Consider the following 14415-nt stretch of genomic DNA (forward strand, 5'->3'; position numbering starts at 1 on the left):
CATGGCTCCTCCTCTGAGGTTATTTGTTGAAACATCCATCTGTGACAATAACCTCCATCCTTCTGCTTTCCTTCATCAGTGACTTCCATTACATCTATTTGAGACCTTTAGGCCAGTTATATCTGTTTTTCTGGAATTCTCTTGCTTCCCTATCCAGCACACTTTCTATGGCTCATTGTTTTAAGCACTCTTAAAAACTGATACGACCCCATCACACCTGTCTGGCAAAATCCTTCCTTAGATCAATCCAACTTCTCATTCTTTGGGTGTGTGTATCGTGACTGCTCCAACTAGCTATAGAATAATCACACAAGCCATCATATTAGTATCACCATACATTTAGTTTCCATTCTCAACTGGGCCCTCAATACTGTCCTTGAAATCCTACCATATATCACTGCATGCCAACTCACCACAGTAACTACAGTATTTCAAACCCATAGTCAAAGTTGACTACAAGGCTTCTTAAGGGTAGGGTCCCTGTCTGGCTTTTTCACCACTGAATCTCAATAGGTACTCAATAAGTATTGCTTACTGACTGAGGTATACTCATAGTAGTAGGCATTAGTAAATAATAGTCACATGCCAGGCTCTGTTCTATGTAAGTTACATGTATTAGCTCATTCTAACCTCACAACAAACTAATGAGGTTATATAGGACTTTTGTCATTCCCATTTTCCAGGTAAAGATAAGAATATTTAGAGAAGCAACTTGGAGAGATGAAGTCACAAAACTTGTAAGTGGCAGAGTGAGTATTCACTTTTTATTTTTCTAATTTTTTTTTCAAGACAGGGCATTGCTCTTTCATCCAGGCTGGAGTGCAGTGGCATGATCACGTCTCACTGCAGCCTTGACCTCCCAGACTCAAGCAATCGTCCCATCTCAGCCTCCCAAGCAGCTAGGACTACAGGCATTCACCACCACACCTGGCTAAAAAAAATATATATGTGTATATGTGTGTGTGTATATATATATATATTTATTTTTTATTTTTTTGAGACAGACTCTCACTCTGTTGTCCAGGCTGGGGTGCAGTGGTGTGATCTCGGCTCACTACAACCTTCACGTCCCGGGTTCAAGCGATTCTCCTGCCTCAGCCTTCCAAGTAGCTGGGACTACAGGTGCGTGCCACACACCTGGCTAATTTTTTGTATTTTTTTTTTTTAGTAGAGATGGGGTTTCACCATGTTAGACAGGATGGTCTTGGTCTCCAGACCTTGTGATCCGCCCCCCTTGGCCTTCCAAAGTGCTGGGATTACAGGCATGAGCCACCGTGCCCGGCCTATATAGAGATAAATTTTTTAAGGTAGTGATGGGGTCTCACCATGTTGCCTAGGCTGGTCTCGAACTCCTGGGCTCAGATGATCTTCCTGCCTTGGCCTCTCAGAGTGCTAGGAAATATTTACTCTTTAGAATTTATAACTGCTTAGCAGTTTTAGATAGGTCGAGTTTTATGTGTCTAGGAGACAGTCAGCTGTGCTTCAGATTGGAACTCGAGAGAGAGAGAGAGAGAGAGAGAGGAAAATGGAGAGTAAGATTTAGGAAGGAATAGATAACCTGGTGACCTCAGAAAATCAAATATCCAAACTTGTTCACACCTGCTGCTTTGTTAGAGTGCCTCTGACAGGTCCCTGATGGAACTGTGGTAGTGTGTGTGCAAGAGTGTGTCTGGGTGCTGAGGTGCACTATTCTCCCCAGTATAGATATGTGGTAAGATACCAATTACATACAGTAATGGGATGTAGTAAGAGATCAATCATGTACAGTCATGCACGGAATGAGTATGTTTTGGTCAATGACAGAGTGCATATAAGACGGTGGTCCCCTAAGGTTATAACATATTCTTCTAATTGTACCTTTTCTGCATTTAGAGATGTTTAGGTACACAAATACCATTGTGTTAGAATTGCCTACAGTATTTGGTACAGTAACATGCTGTACAGGTGTGCAGCCTAGAAGCAATAGGCTAATACGAAACAGCCTAGGTGTGTAGTAGGCTCTGACATTGTGTAAGTACACTCTATGATGTTTACACAACCACAAAATCAGCTAACGATGCATTTCTCGTGTCCTCATCATTAAGCGACGGATGACCATATTTGAAATACATGGGTAGACCCACGGTGTTTTTTGTTTTTTTTTGTTGTTTTGAGACAAAGTCTCCGTCACCTAGGCTGGAGTGCAGTGGCCTGATCTTGGCTCCCTGCAACCTCTGCCTCCCGGGTTCAAGCCATTCTCCTGCCTAAGCCTCCTGAGTAGCTGGGACTACAGGTGCACACCACCACGCCAGACTAATTTTTGTATTTTTATTAGAGACAGGGTTTCACCATGTTGGCCAGGCTGGTCTCAAACTCCTGACCTCAAATGATCTGCCCTCCTCGGTCTCCCAAAGTGCTGGGATTACAGGTGTGAGCCACCGTGCCTGGCCCCATGGCATATTTATTAATGAGTTTAAAATTGGGCAGGGGTCCCTCAGGGCTGAAATTCAACCTTGACTTTTCCTTTTGCTAAGGTGCGTTTTTGAGAGACTTCCCCAAGCATCTTTCAGGTGGGAGAACACTCTCGCTGCACTCCCCGAATCCTTTTTCCCCCTTCATCGTGGCTTTCTCTACTGATTTCCTCCGTGAGAGAGGAAGGGAGCAGCATGAGACGACACTGAACTTCTGCCCTGTGCCAGTCCTCCTACATCTCCTGGAAACCTCCCAGCAGGGCTTGAGGAAGATTATTATCACCTCCATTTTACAGATATTATAATAGAAATAACTAACATTGACTGCATGTTTACCATGTGTCAGGCACTATGCTGGGTGTTTTTCAAGCATCATCCCATTCGATTCCCACAGCAATATACTCTAAAGTTGAAACTATTGCCCTGGATGGGAAAACCCGAGGCTCAGAGAGGAGAGATGTCGCATCCTAGGACACACAGCAAGTTATAAGAGCTGGCATTTGAACCCAGGTCTTTCTCAGAGAGGCTAAGCTGCCTCATCACTCATTTCTGGACGAACAAAGGGCTTTTCTCCGTGGAAATGGGGAGAAAGAAGATTCGATGGAGAAGCCTAACACGGATTCCTGCTCAAGGGAAGTCCAGGCACTGGCGCATCTTGCCAGAACTAAGTCTCCGACTCAGGCCTTTCCCTGCGCTGGAGAAGCGGCGCGCATGCGCCCGGCCTCCCTCCTGGCCCCGCCCCGCGGGAAGCTACGGCTCCCTGCTTTCAGCTCTGGGGCTTGCGCACTACGTCCCCAGCCAGAGGCTCCTTCCCGGTCGGGGACTTCCGGAACGCCGGGGTGTGGTTCCGGGTCGTGTGCGGCTCGGGGTAATAGGGCTGCTGCTCGGCCGGCCGGCGGCGGCGAGCAGCTAGGGTATGAGGGCGAACCCGGGAAGCGGCAGCTGAGCGGGCCGGGAGGAGCGCCGGTCCCCGTGGATCCCGAGAGTGCAGAGCTCGGGGGCAGGGGCCGGGAGGCGTGGGGGAGCCGGGCCCTCCACTCAGGAACGTGTCCCGGGGCCGACCCGGCCCGTAGTGTGGAAGCAGCTTCAGGTAAAGGTTGCCCCAGCCGCCAGCTCCCCGCCCGTTCGTCAGCCCACCAGCTTGCCCACCTGGCGACCCTCTCACCTCTCCAGTTTCAGCGCTGCCCAGCGGGCCGCCTGCCGGGCCCTTGTTCAGGTGGCCTGGGAGCATTCGTTTCCTGGCCGTTTCCAGAACTGGAGGCTGTCAGGAGTCTGAGGCGGGTGTGTGGTTTAGGGGAAAAGAAGCCAGCAGACCTGGTAGTGTGGAGGTGGGGGGTGTAGTTGACTCCGGCGGCTTCTGGTCCTGCACTTGGCAATATCTAGGTGCCCTGGTCTTCATAATGTGAAAATCAAGGTTTTCAAGCATTGACTGTGTGGTCCTCATTTCCTTGCGTCCCTTCTCCCCATCCCCCGTAAAGAGGTTAACAGCCTTACAGACTTTTTTCTAGCTACAGTATTGCTGGAACTTTGATTCATTCTTTGTTTATGGGAGTGGCAAGGAGTCCTTTAGATTTGTTTAAGGCTGGGAAGAAGAGATTGTAGTGTAAACAAGAGTATGACTTTAACCAGAGACCCCCAAATTGACTCAGAAATTGGTTAAAAATTCCTTTTGAATGAACGAAAGTCACTTTGGAAGCCCACCACAGTACCTGGCAGTGTGCAAAGCACCATGTTGTTATAAACCCAAATCGGCAAAGTTCAAAACTTTCCCAGGTGTGAAGAGTCAAATGGAGACACATTGGTTTAAAAAAAGCAGCGTTCTCATTCTCTGACAAGCAGAAGGGGTGGATCCGTAATGTTAAAACCCACTTGAGCAGAAGCCTAGATACGGGTTTTATTCCTTATATTTTATGAGCCCACACAAGATGCCTAGTAAACACGGAAAGAGTTCTTGGTGAAGCAATAATTGCTTTCATGTTTTTCAGTTTACACACCTGCGGGATTTAGGGCATGCTGGTAGCCCTTTCCCATTCATCTGTGTGCTCATGCCTACCTTCAACTACTGTGTGTCCCAGACTGCACTTACACTCCCTTACATCTCCTAATCTGGCTCCTGGTTACCTTTCCAGTTATGCTTGAAAAGGTCTCCTTCTTTAATTACCCCATCCTGATCCATTACTCTAAATAAGTAGGATCTCTAATCATTTTGGTTCTTTCCTATTCCATCGATTTTTGTAGAACATTCTCCCTATCTTGCCTAGGTTTCCCCTTTTCTCTTTCAGTCTATTGAGATGCTTCCCACGGCTCAGCTGAGTTGGCCTCTCCCAACCAATTCAGGACAACCCCACCTGGAAATGATTTTTCCTCTAGAATTCTATAAGCGCTCATTTTTATCTACAGTTATTTAACTTAGCAAATGTTTACTGAATATGGATATGTATGTATATGCCAGGTACCATGCTAGGCAATTAGAGATAAATAAGATTCAGTCTTTGCTGTCAGGGAGCTCAATTTAGTGAAAGAGAGATAAGGGAAATGAATAATTCTAACACCGTGATAAGTACATTGTGTGAGAGTTCTTGTGACAGTGGTAGTGCGGGAGGGGAATGGGTTATTCACCTTTGAGGGATGGGATGTGGCCAGGTAGTGCTTCATAATTTGAGGTAAACTAAACTTTGAGTATTTGGGTATTATATAGGGGTTTCTATTGTTTAATCATTTTAACCTCAATTTACAGATTAGGAAGACCCATAATAAATTACACAGCTGGTACGAGACAGAGCCAGGATTCAAACCCAGGTCTGTCTGATGCCTAAATCTGTGCTTTTTCCATTACATGTCTTGCCTTTTTCTCACATCATCTCTCTCTTTTTATGCAAGTACATATTGAAACAAAAAGGTATATAGGACAAAACATAAGAATGTTAAAATGAATGGTACAGAAATCTTTTAAATGTAAAGACTGTGCTCTTCCAAGGCAAGGAAATGGCAGGTAGGTTTGCTCAGCTCTGAATATGAGCAGAGAAGACAGTCTGTAGAAAATAAGCATGGACTCTGGATTCAATTCCTGGTCCCTGTTCTTACAGGATATGTGACCTTCGGCACATAACTCCAAGCATCATTTTCTTCAACTAGGGGTTGGGCTAGGGAATAATATTGACCACATGGAGTGTTGTGAATATTTATTGGACTAATGGGGATAAAGGGCCTGGTATGTGGTAAAGTCCCCCGAAATAAATAGCCATAAGATACAAAGGTATAATGCTTGAGGCATGGTTTTAGAGTGGTGAATGAGTTTACAGCCTGAGTCAAGCAAGTCATTGCTTCTTTTAGCAGGGTACAAGGATGTAAAGTTGGAGGGGCAGTAGGGGTCAGAGTCAGTGAGGGCTTGAGTACCAAGCAAGGGAGGTAAATTCCAGTTTCTGCTAATAACTTTTCCAGTTAATAAAAACTTCGAGGATCTGTGATTCATTTCAGCAGTGCCAAGCAAAATGTTAGACCTTGGGGATACAAAAAGAAGTAAAATTGGGTCCCTATCCTGAGGTTATTGACATTCCAGTAGAGGAGATGTGTGTGTGCGTGCAGGTGAATTATAATAAAGTACTGTGGATTCTAAGGTAGAAGTCCCCAGGGAGTACCATAGAACACTGAGAAGGGAACACTGATGATGGTAAGTAATGAGTACTTACTCTGCTGGTGTGATGTTAAATGCTTTATCTCATTTTTTTCTTGTGTGAGAAGTGTTATTAGCATCCTGATTTTACAGATGAGGAAACTGGGGCACAGAGACCTTGAATAACTTCCTTGAGTTTATGCTGCTGGTAGAGCTGTAAGATAGAGGGGATTTTCTGCTGAACACTGAGATCTGCACTCTTCATTACTACACCATGTTGCTTGTTCTTTGTGATGTGGATGGGGACCTTCTGGAAAGACTTCAGAGAGAAACTTGCCCTTGAGCTGTAGCTTCAGTGTGCCAGTCACTGTGAGACAGGAGGGATCACGAGGAATGGAAGTGGCCTCTGCACTAAAGGAGCTCATAGCCTAATCTATTACTTTAAATGTTTTTCTTTTTTGGGTGGGGGAGCTTGTTTTGCTTATTGACTTATACCCGAAGACTTCAGAAACTTTTTCAGTTGAGTGGATTTATATGATTCAGGCTAAGATAATTTGCCAGCAATCTGTTATTCTGATGTATAGGCCTTACTGTTAAGGACGCAGTCGTAGATGTCAAATTATTATATGACAAGGACTTCTGTCACATTACTTTTTTTTTTTTTGAGACAGTCTTGCTCTATCACCCAGGGTGGAGTGCAGTGGCATGATCTTGGCTGACTGCAACCTCTGCCTCCTGGGTTCAAGAGATTCTCGTGCCTCAGCCTCCCAAGTAGCTGGGACTATAGGCAGGTGCCACCATCCTGGCCAATTTTTGTGTTTTTAGTAGAGACAGAGTTTTGCTGTGTTGGCCAGGCTGGTCTCGAACTCCTGACCTCAAGTGATCCGCCTGCCTCGGGCTCTCAAATTGCTGGGATTACAGGCGTGAGCCACCCACCATTCCTGGCCACATTATGTTTTTTTCCCTATGGGAGGTGCCCTGACTTGTTTCTGTGAGTTTGAAGTTTTTGTGAAGTTTTTTGACTCAGAAGTCATCATATTTCAGCTTGTGTTAAATTTAAGAGACTTAGTGGTTAAATATGTTACTTAAGAGTCACACAGCTAATGTGTGATAGAGCCACAAAAAACTGGCCAAGAAGAGTAAACAAATCTTCATTAAATTATTATTATTGTTCTGTTTGAGCATCTTCCTCAGTGGTCTCCAAGTCCGATGCCTGTTATGTACTAGGATGAGTAGGCTGGGCCTTGATGAACTGGAGAGCACGGGCCCAAACTAAAGGGGACAGTTGCTGCTCAGCTCCACTTGCTTGTTGCCATGTGAGGAAGTGGGCCCAGTGTCCTTGGATCTTTTGACACTTTTTGGAAAAGATGCTGGATATCTGGATTTTAATGTATTCTTATTTATTTATTTATTTATTTAACTTTTAGAGACAGAGTATCGTCCTATCAGGCTGGAGTGCAGTTTCATGGTAATAGCTCACTACGGCCACGAATTCTGGGCTCAAGCGATCCTCCCACCTCTGCCTCCCCAGTAGCTAGGACTACAGGCGCATGCCACTATGTGTAGCTAGCTTTTTTTTTTTTTTTTTTTTTTTTTGAGACAGAGTCTCGCTCTTGTTGCCCAGGCTGGAGTGCAGTGGCGTGATATTGGCTCACTGCAATGTCCGCCTCCCGGGTTCAAGCGATTCTCTTGCCTCAGCCTCCTGAGTAGCTGGAACTACAGGTGCCCATGAACACGCCCAGCTAATTTTTGTATTTTTAGTAGAGACAGGGTTTTGCCGTGTTGGCCAGGCTGGTCTTGAACTCCTGACCTCAAGTGATCCGCCTGCCTCAGGCTCTCAAAGTGCTGGGATTACAGGGGTGAGCCATTGGGTCCGGCCGTGTACTAGCTATTTGTTGCTTTTATTTTTTTTTTTATGAAGGAGTTTTGCTTGTTGCCCAGGCTGGAGTGCAGTGGCACAATCTTGACTCACTGCAACCTCCACCTCCTGGGTTCAAGCAGTTCTCCTGCCTCAGCCTCCCGAGTAGCTGGGATTACAGGCATGCGCCACCACGCCTGGCTAATTTTGTATTTTTAGTAGAGGGGGTTTCTGCATGTTGTTCAGGCTGGTCTCGAACTCCCAACCTCGGGTGATGCACCTGCCTTGGTCTCCCAAAGTGCTGGGACTACAGGCGTGAGCCACTGCGCCTGGCCTAGTTTTCTAAAAAAATTTTGTAGAGGCCGGGCGCGGTGGCTCACGCTTGTAATCCCAGCACTTTGGGAGGCCGAGGCGGGCGGATCACGAGGTCAGGAGATCGAGACCACGGTGAAACCCCGTCTCTACTAAAAATACAAAAAAATTAGCCGGGCGTGGTGGCGGGCGCCTGTAGTCCCAGCTACTCGGAGAGGCTGAGGCAGGAGAATGGCGTGAACCCAGAAGGCGGAGCTTGCAGTGAGCCGAGATTGCGCCACTGCACTCCAGCCTGGGCGACAGAGCGAGACTCCGTCTCAAAAAAAAAAAAAAAAAAAAAAAAAAATTTTGTAGAGACAGTGTCTATTTATGTTGCCTAGGCTGGTCTTGAACTCCTGCCTTCAAACAATACTCCTGCCACGGCCTCCCAAATTGTTAGGATTACAGGTGTGAGCCACTGCATGTGGTGGATTTTAATGTATTTAGTTTAAAAATTTGCCATTAAAAATTATGTTGATCAAAACATATTTGTGGGCTGAGTGTAATTCTAGGCTGCCTGATTGTGAACTCCAACCTACCTGGCCGCTGAAATTTTGGTACCTGGTGTTCAGAGCAGGAAGTACAATACAATGTTTTGATTATTGATTAGAAGTCTCATGGTAGATTGCCAGTGTGAGGGGGCATTGTAGCTTGCACTGATAGTTTTGGAGAGTGGCAAGGTGAATGCTTTTATTGTATAATCAAGCTAAAGTATAGATCTGGCTGGTGAGATGACCTTATAACACTTCTATTTTGTGCTCTTAGCACTTAAATGCTACCAGATTTCTTGTCTCTTGGCCCTCTCCACAATAGTATGAAGTGGTATGGTAAATTTGTTAAATGCTCTTGTATACTTTATTTTCTTTAGTCTTCATAGTCCTATGAGATAGGCAGTATTACAAAGGGGGTAATCATCACCTTTTGAGATGAAGAAATCGGCACCCAGTGAATCACAGTTTAGTGGAAAGAGCAGTTGACTAGAGAGGGTTTTGCATCCTGAATATGCGGATACCACTAACAGCCAGTGAATCACAGTTTGGTAGAAAGTGCAGTTGACTAGAGAGGGATTTGCATCCTGAATATGCGGATACCACTAACAGCCTTTGGAGTCTGGTCACGTCACTTACAAATTCTCGGATCTTTTTTCCTTTTTGGATAAATAATGAGGAGTAAAATTCAAGTCTTGCTGAAATTCACTTCATAATATCCTATACTTGAATATACTTTTACTAATATACTTTTATTATTGATGCAAAGTGTACTGAATGTGTAAAACTTCAAAAAAATAACATTTTCCGGTTCCCTACGGACTCATTTAAGGTACTGTGTTACAAATAAGTACCATTTCAGCAGAGAAATTGGTAGAAAATTGAAAGAATGGTTTTCTTTTGGGGATGCCAATCTTTCTGTTTCTAATTGATATGCTTAAAGTCACACAACTGATTACTGGCAGACTCCAGTGGAGATGGCTCAAATTTAAAATGCTGCGCCTCCTCTCTTGCTGGCAGGTCAGGAACCACTACTCAGCTCTTCATCTGTTCTTTATTCATTACTTCCTCTGGGAAAGGCCCTTGATGGGCCAGGTGCTCCCCCAGTGCATGCAGTGCCTATTGACTATAATACTCAAGATTGAAAGGGGGCATAGAGACACCCAGCACGGTGAGAGAAATATGGTCAGGGAGTTCCCAGCCCAAGAGTTTAATTTATTTTTATTTTAATACCCAGCTTTCACAAGGTGAAAATTGAAGAAATACTGGTCTTGTAGATACTTGTTTTCATTCATACTCTATTGTATAAGGAAATAACATAGAATATAAAAATAAAGAGAATAAATCCTGAGCAGTCATTCAAAATTTATTAACTTTAGTTGGCAGCAGTCTAGATATATTGGGGAAATGGATTTAATATAGGCAACACAAAATTTGGACTGAAAGTAGAATACAGTTTTATGTAATTGAAAGTGAGAAAAATGGGAGAAACCACTTAAAAAACAAACCTGAAATTCTAGAAAGAACAAGAAGGTATTAGAATAACTATTGGAATTAAGTTATAGTAATTGCTTGTGAAATAAGTGGAATGTTATGTTACATTTATGCCTAAATATATGCAGTGTTAGATTCTTAATATCCTATACTTGAGTATACTTTTATGAATATACTTTTTTTTATTGATGCAAAGTGTACTGAATGTGTAAAACTTCAAAAAAATAACATTTTCGAGTTCCTTATGGACTCATTTTAAGGTACTGTGTTATAAATAAGTACCATTTCAGCAGAGAAATTGGTAGAAAATTGTTTGAAGGAATAGTTTTCTTTTGAAAATAAAGCAAATATTTAATCTGAACATTAGTTACTGACATAAAGGAGACTAACGAAGAACTGAAGTGCAGACTTGAATTTTAAGCAGTGTGACATGGGGCTTTGGGCAGACCCACTTGGATTTGATTATTGGCTTTGTCAGTCTGTAAGCTGGACAGTCTGCAAAATGGGGACAGTAATGCCAATCTCACATAGTCCTTAGTGAGGACTAAATGAAACAATATATATAAGTACGTTGTAAGTACTGTGATGCTTCTGGAGAGATGCAGGTCCAGGCTGAGCATCCCTACTCAAAATATTCAAAATCTGGGCCAGATTTGCTGGCTCACACCGTTAATCCCAGCACTTTGGGAGGCCAAGATGAGTGGATCGCTTGAGCTTGGGAGTTCAAGAGCAGCCTGGGCAAAATAATGAAACCCTGTCTCTACAAAAAAATTAGCCAGGCGTGGTGGTGCACATCTGTAGTTCCAGGCTGAGGTGGGAGGATTGCTTGAGCCCAAGGGGCTGAGGCTGCTGTGAGCCATGATCGCACCACTGTACTCCAGCCTGGGCATCAGAGCAAGACTGTCTAAAAAAAAAAAAAAATCAAAATAAAAAATCCTTCAAAATTCAAAACTTTTTGAATCGACATGATGCCACAATTGGAAAATTCTACACCTGACCTCATGTGACAGGTTGCAGTTAAAACTTTATTTCATGCATAAAATTATTTAAAATACTGGCTGGGTGAGGTGGCTCATAACCAGTAATCCTGGGAGGCCAAGGTGGGAGGATTGCTTGAGTTCAGGAGTTAGAGACTAGCCTGGGCAACACAGCAAGACCTCGTCTCTACTAAAAATCAAAACAATTAGCTTGGTGTGGTGGTGTGTGCCTGTAGTCCCAGCTACTTGGGAGGCCGAGGCAGGAGGATTGTTTGAGCCCGGGGTGTCAAGGCTGCAGTGAGCCATGATTGTGCTCCTGCACTCCAGCCTAGATGACAGAGGGAGACCCTGCCTCAAAAAAGAAAAAAAAAATTTGTATAAAATTACCTTCAGGCTATGTGTGTAAAGTGTATATGAAATATAAGTGAATTGCATGTTTAGACTTGTGTCTCATCCCCAAGATACTGCATGATATATATGAAAATATTCCAAAATTCAAAGAAAATCCAGAGTCTGAAACACTTCTGGTCCCAAGCATTTTAGATAAGGGATACCAACCTCTACTGGCATTCAGGGCATAAGACATTCAGGATGTTAATATGATGTAATAAGCAATGATTTGATGGAGTGGTTATAAAAGAGTGAGACTCATTTTCATGTCAGGATCATGAAATTTGTTAATTTCTGGTTGTGTTTTGTAAATTAGTGCACCTACCTACTGTATTGAGAGAAGGACTTCAGGATGCTGTTTTTAAGCTATTATATGAATTGATCTGCTGAGTAACAAGAAACACTTCCAAGTGTTTATATTATCTTTTTTGTGCCTGTAACTGCCCTTTGTTAGAAAAGGGATATTATGTTATCCCCGTCCCCATTTTACAAATGCCGAAACTGAAGCTTAGAGAAGTAATGTAATTATTAATAAAAATATAGAGCTACCGGGCCGGGTGCGGTGGCTCCTGCCTGTAATCCCAGCACTTTGGGAGGCTGAGGCAGGTGGATCACCTGAGGTCAGGAGTTCAAGACCAACCTGGCCAACATGGCGAAACCTTGTCTCTACTAAAAATACAAAAATTTGCCAGGCGTGGTGGCACACACATGCCTGTAGTCCCAGTTACGTGGGAGGCTGGGGCAGGAGAATTGCTTGAACCCGGGAGTCGGAGGTTGCCATGAGCCAAGATTGCGCCATTGCACTCCAGCCTGGGCGACAAGAGTGAAACTGTCTCAAAAAATATATATATATATAAAATATATATATTATGTATTTTTATATATATTATGTATATTTATATATTTATATATTTTGAGATGGAATATATATACACACACACATATATATACACATGTGTGTGTATATATATACTTTTTATATATACGTATAGAGAGAGCGAGAGCGCGCATGCGCAAGTGGCAAAACTAGAACTTGACCTTTGTTTTGACTCAGAGTACTGAAAAGCACTATAACTTTTTTTTTTTGGGGGGGGGTCACTTTTCCATGCTGCTCTGGATTTGGATATTGGGACTGGCCCTGTCTTGGGACTGTCATTAATTATGGCCCTTTGCCTTCATTTAAACTTAATGTTTACAGAAAGTTGTTATTGATTATATTGTGAGAGTGTTTGATTATAGGTATAATGTTATGATATGAAGCTTAAGAATTTAATGAAAATACTAATACTCATTGATAATAAAGATTGGTGGTAAGATGGTTACTCATATTGATAGTGGGAATGTAAATGAGTAAAACTTTTCTAGAAAGCACTTTGGCAGTATTTATTACAAGCTTTTAAAAAAAGAGGCTGGGCGCGGTGGCTCACGCTTGTAATCCCAGCACTTTCGGAGGCCGAGGCGGGCGGATCATGAGGTCAGGAGATCGGGACCATGGTGAAACCCTGTCTCTACTAAAAATACAAAAAATTAGCCGGGCGTGGTGGCGGGCACCTGTAGTCCCAGCTACTAGGAGAGGCTGAGGCAGGAGAATAGCATGAACCCGGGAGGCGGAGCTTGCAGTGAGCCGAGATTGCGCCACTGCACTCCAGCCTGGGCACAGAGCGAGACTCCGTCTCAAAAAAAAAAAAAAAAAAAAGTTATGCATGCCTTTTGAGCTTGTAATTCCATTTCTAGGAATCTTTATTAAAGAAATCAGAGATGTTGAAAGACATTCATGTTCAAAGATGTTCACTGCAGCAATATTTACTATAGCAAAAATTAGAATCTTAATGTTCAATAAAAATTAGAGAAATCATGGAAAATTCATAGTCATCTTAGATGTTTCAGGAGAATTGTAGTGACATACTAATATGCTAACCATATAATAAGTGAAAAAAGGATATGACACTCTATAAAGTATGGTCCCAATTATGTCAAACATGTATGCAAAGAAAAGAAATAGGTGGTGAGATTATAGGACTTGATATTTTTCTCAGTTTTAGAAATGTTCTTTGATAAACAAATTATTTAAAAATAAATCATAGTTTAAAATTGATATTAACAAATATGAGTAAAGCCAGTGACCATCATTTTAACCAATAGTTTTCACTAATGCAGATGATTGTGAAGTTATAAATGGATTGTATTTTCAAGTTAGTTTTCACCTCTTTTATTTTGCACTTAGAACATGGTTTCATATGTCCTGACATAAATGATGTTACTATTCCCAGCTAAGCCTTCTTTTCCCCCCAAAAGTCCTATTTAAGACAGTATTCTGGAAGAAGAGTTGTGTTCGTATTGGTGGTATCATTATCCTGGTGCTACCATCACCTCTTCAGTGGCCACAGGGACAATGAGTAGGCCTGTGACAGCTCCGTGTTGACTTTCAGAGGGAGTCCACTCCTATCTCTGTGGAGTTGAGGTTGGCCTTTGGTAGATAGAGATAGTGAGTTGAATGCTTACATATTGGGAAGTGATTTTTTGGTATGGAAAATTATGTGTTAAAAAGGTAAACTGAGGCATAAGATTTTAGAGTTTATTTGCACAAACAGCGATTCATGAATTGGGCAGCTTCAAATCAGAAGTGATTCCTGGGCTCCATTGAGGGAAAGTAAGCGGGGGAAGCTTTTGTAGGAAGACCGTGGAAGTAAAACAGAAGATGGGTTAGTTATACAGTTGATCACTACCATTGGGAAGTCCTCAGTTACATAAGTTTGTTGGCTGCTTCTGACTAGATAAGCTTAAGTTTTTTTGT

At 42.9% G+C, this 14415-nt stretch overlaps 1 protein-coding gene across 11 annotated transcripts in view; it reads left to right on the forward strand.

Annotated features, from left to right (window-relative positions):
* The first annotated feature begins 3270 nt into the window (after window positions 1-3270).
* MAPKAP1 (MAPK associated protein 1) overlaps window positions 3271-14415 on the forward strand; it is a 274565-nt gene continuing 263420 nt past the window's right edge. For 2 of the 11 annotated variants that reach the window (XM_063636006.1, XM_063636009.1), the window contains exon 1: window positions 5230-5249. The gene's annotated coding sequence lies outside the window, so the exon portion shown is untranslated. Of the gene's footprint in view, window positions 3541-5221; window positions 5250-14415 lie in introns of those variants that run through there. The other 9 variants (XM_063636004.1, XM_063636005.1, XM_063636008.1 and 6 more) reach the window with 8 other exon arrangements.

This window comes from Symphalangus syndactylus, chromosome 3 (assembly GCF_028878055.3).
Source record: "Symphalangus syndactylus isolate Jambi chromosome 3, NHGRI_mSymSyn1-v2.1_pri, whole genome shotgun sequence".
Lineage (NCBI taxonomy): Eukaryota > Metazoa > Chordata > Mammalia > Primates > Hylobatidae > Symphalangus > Symphalangus syndactylus.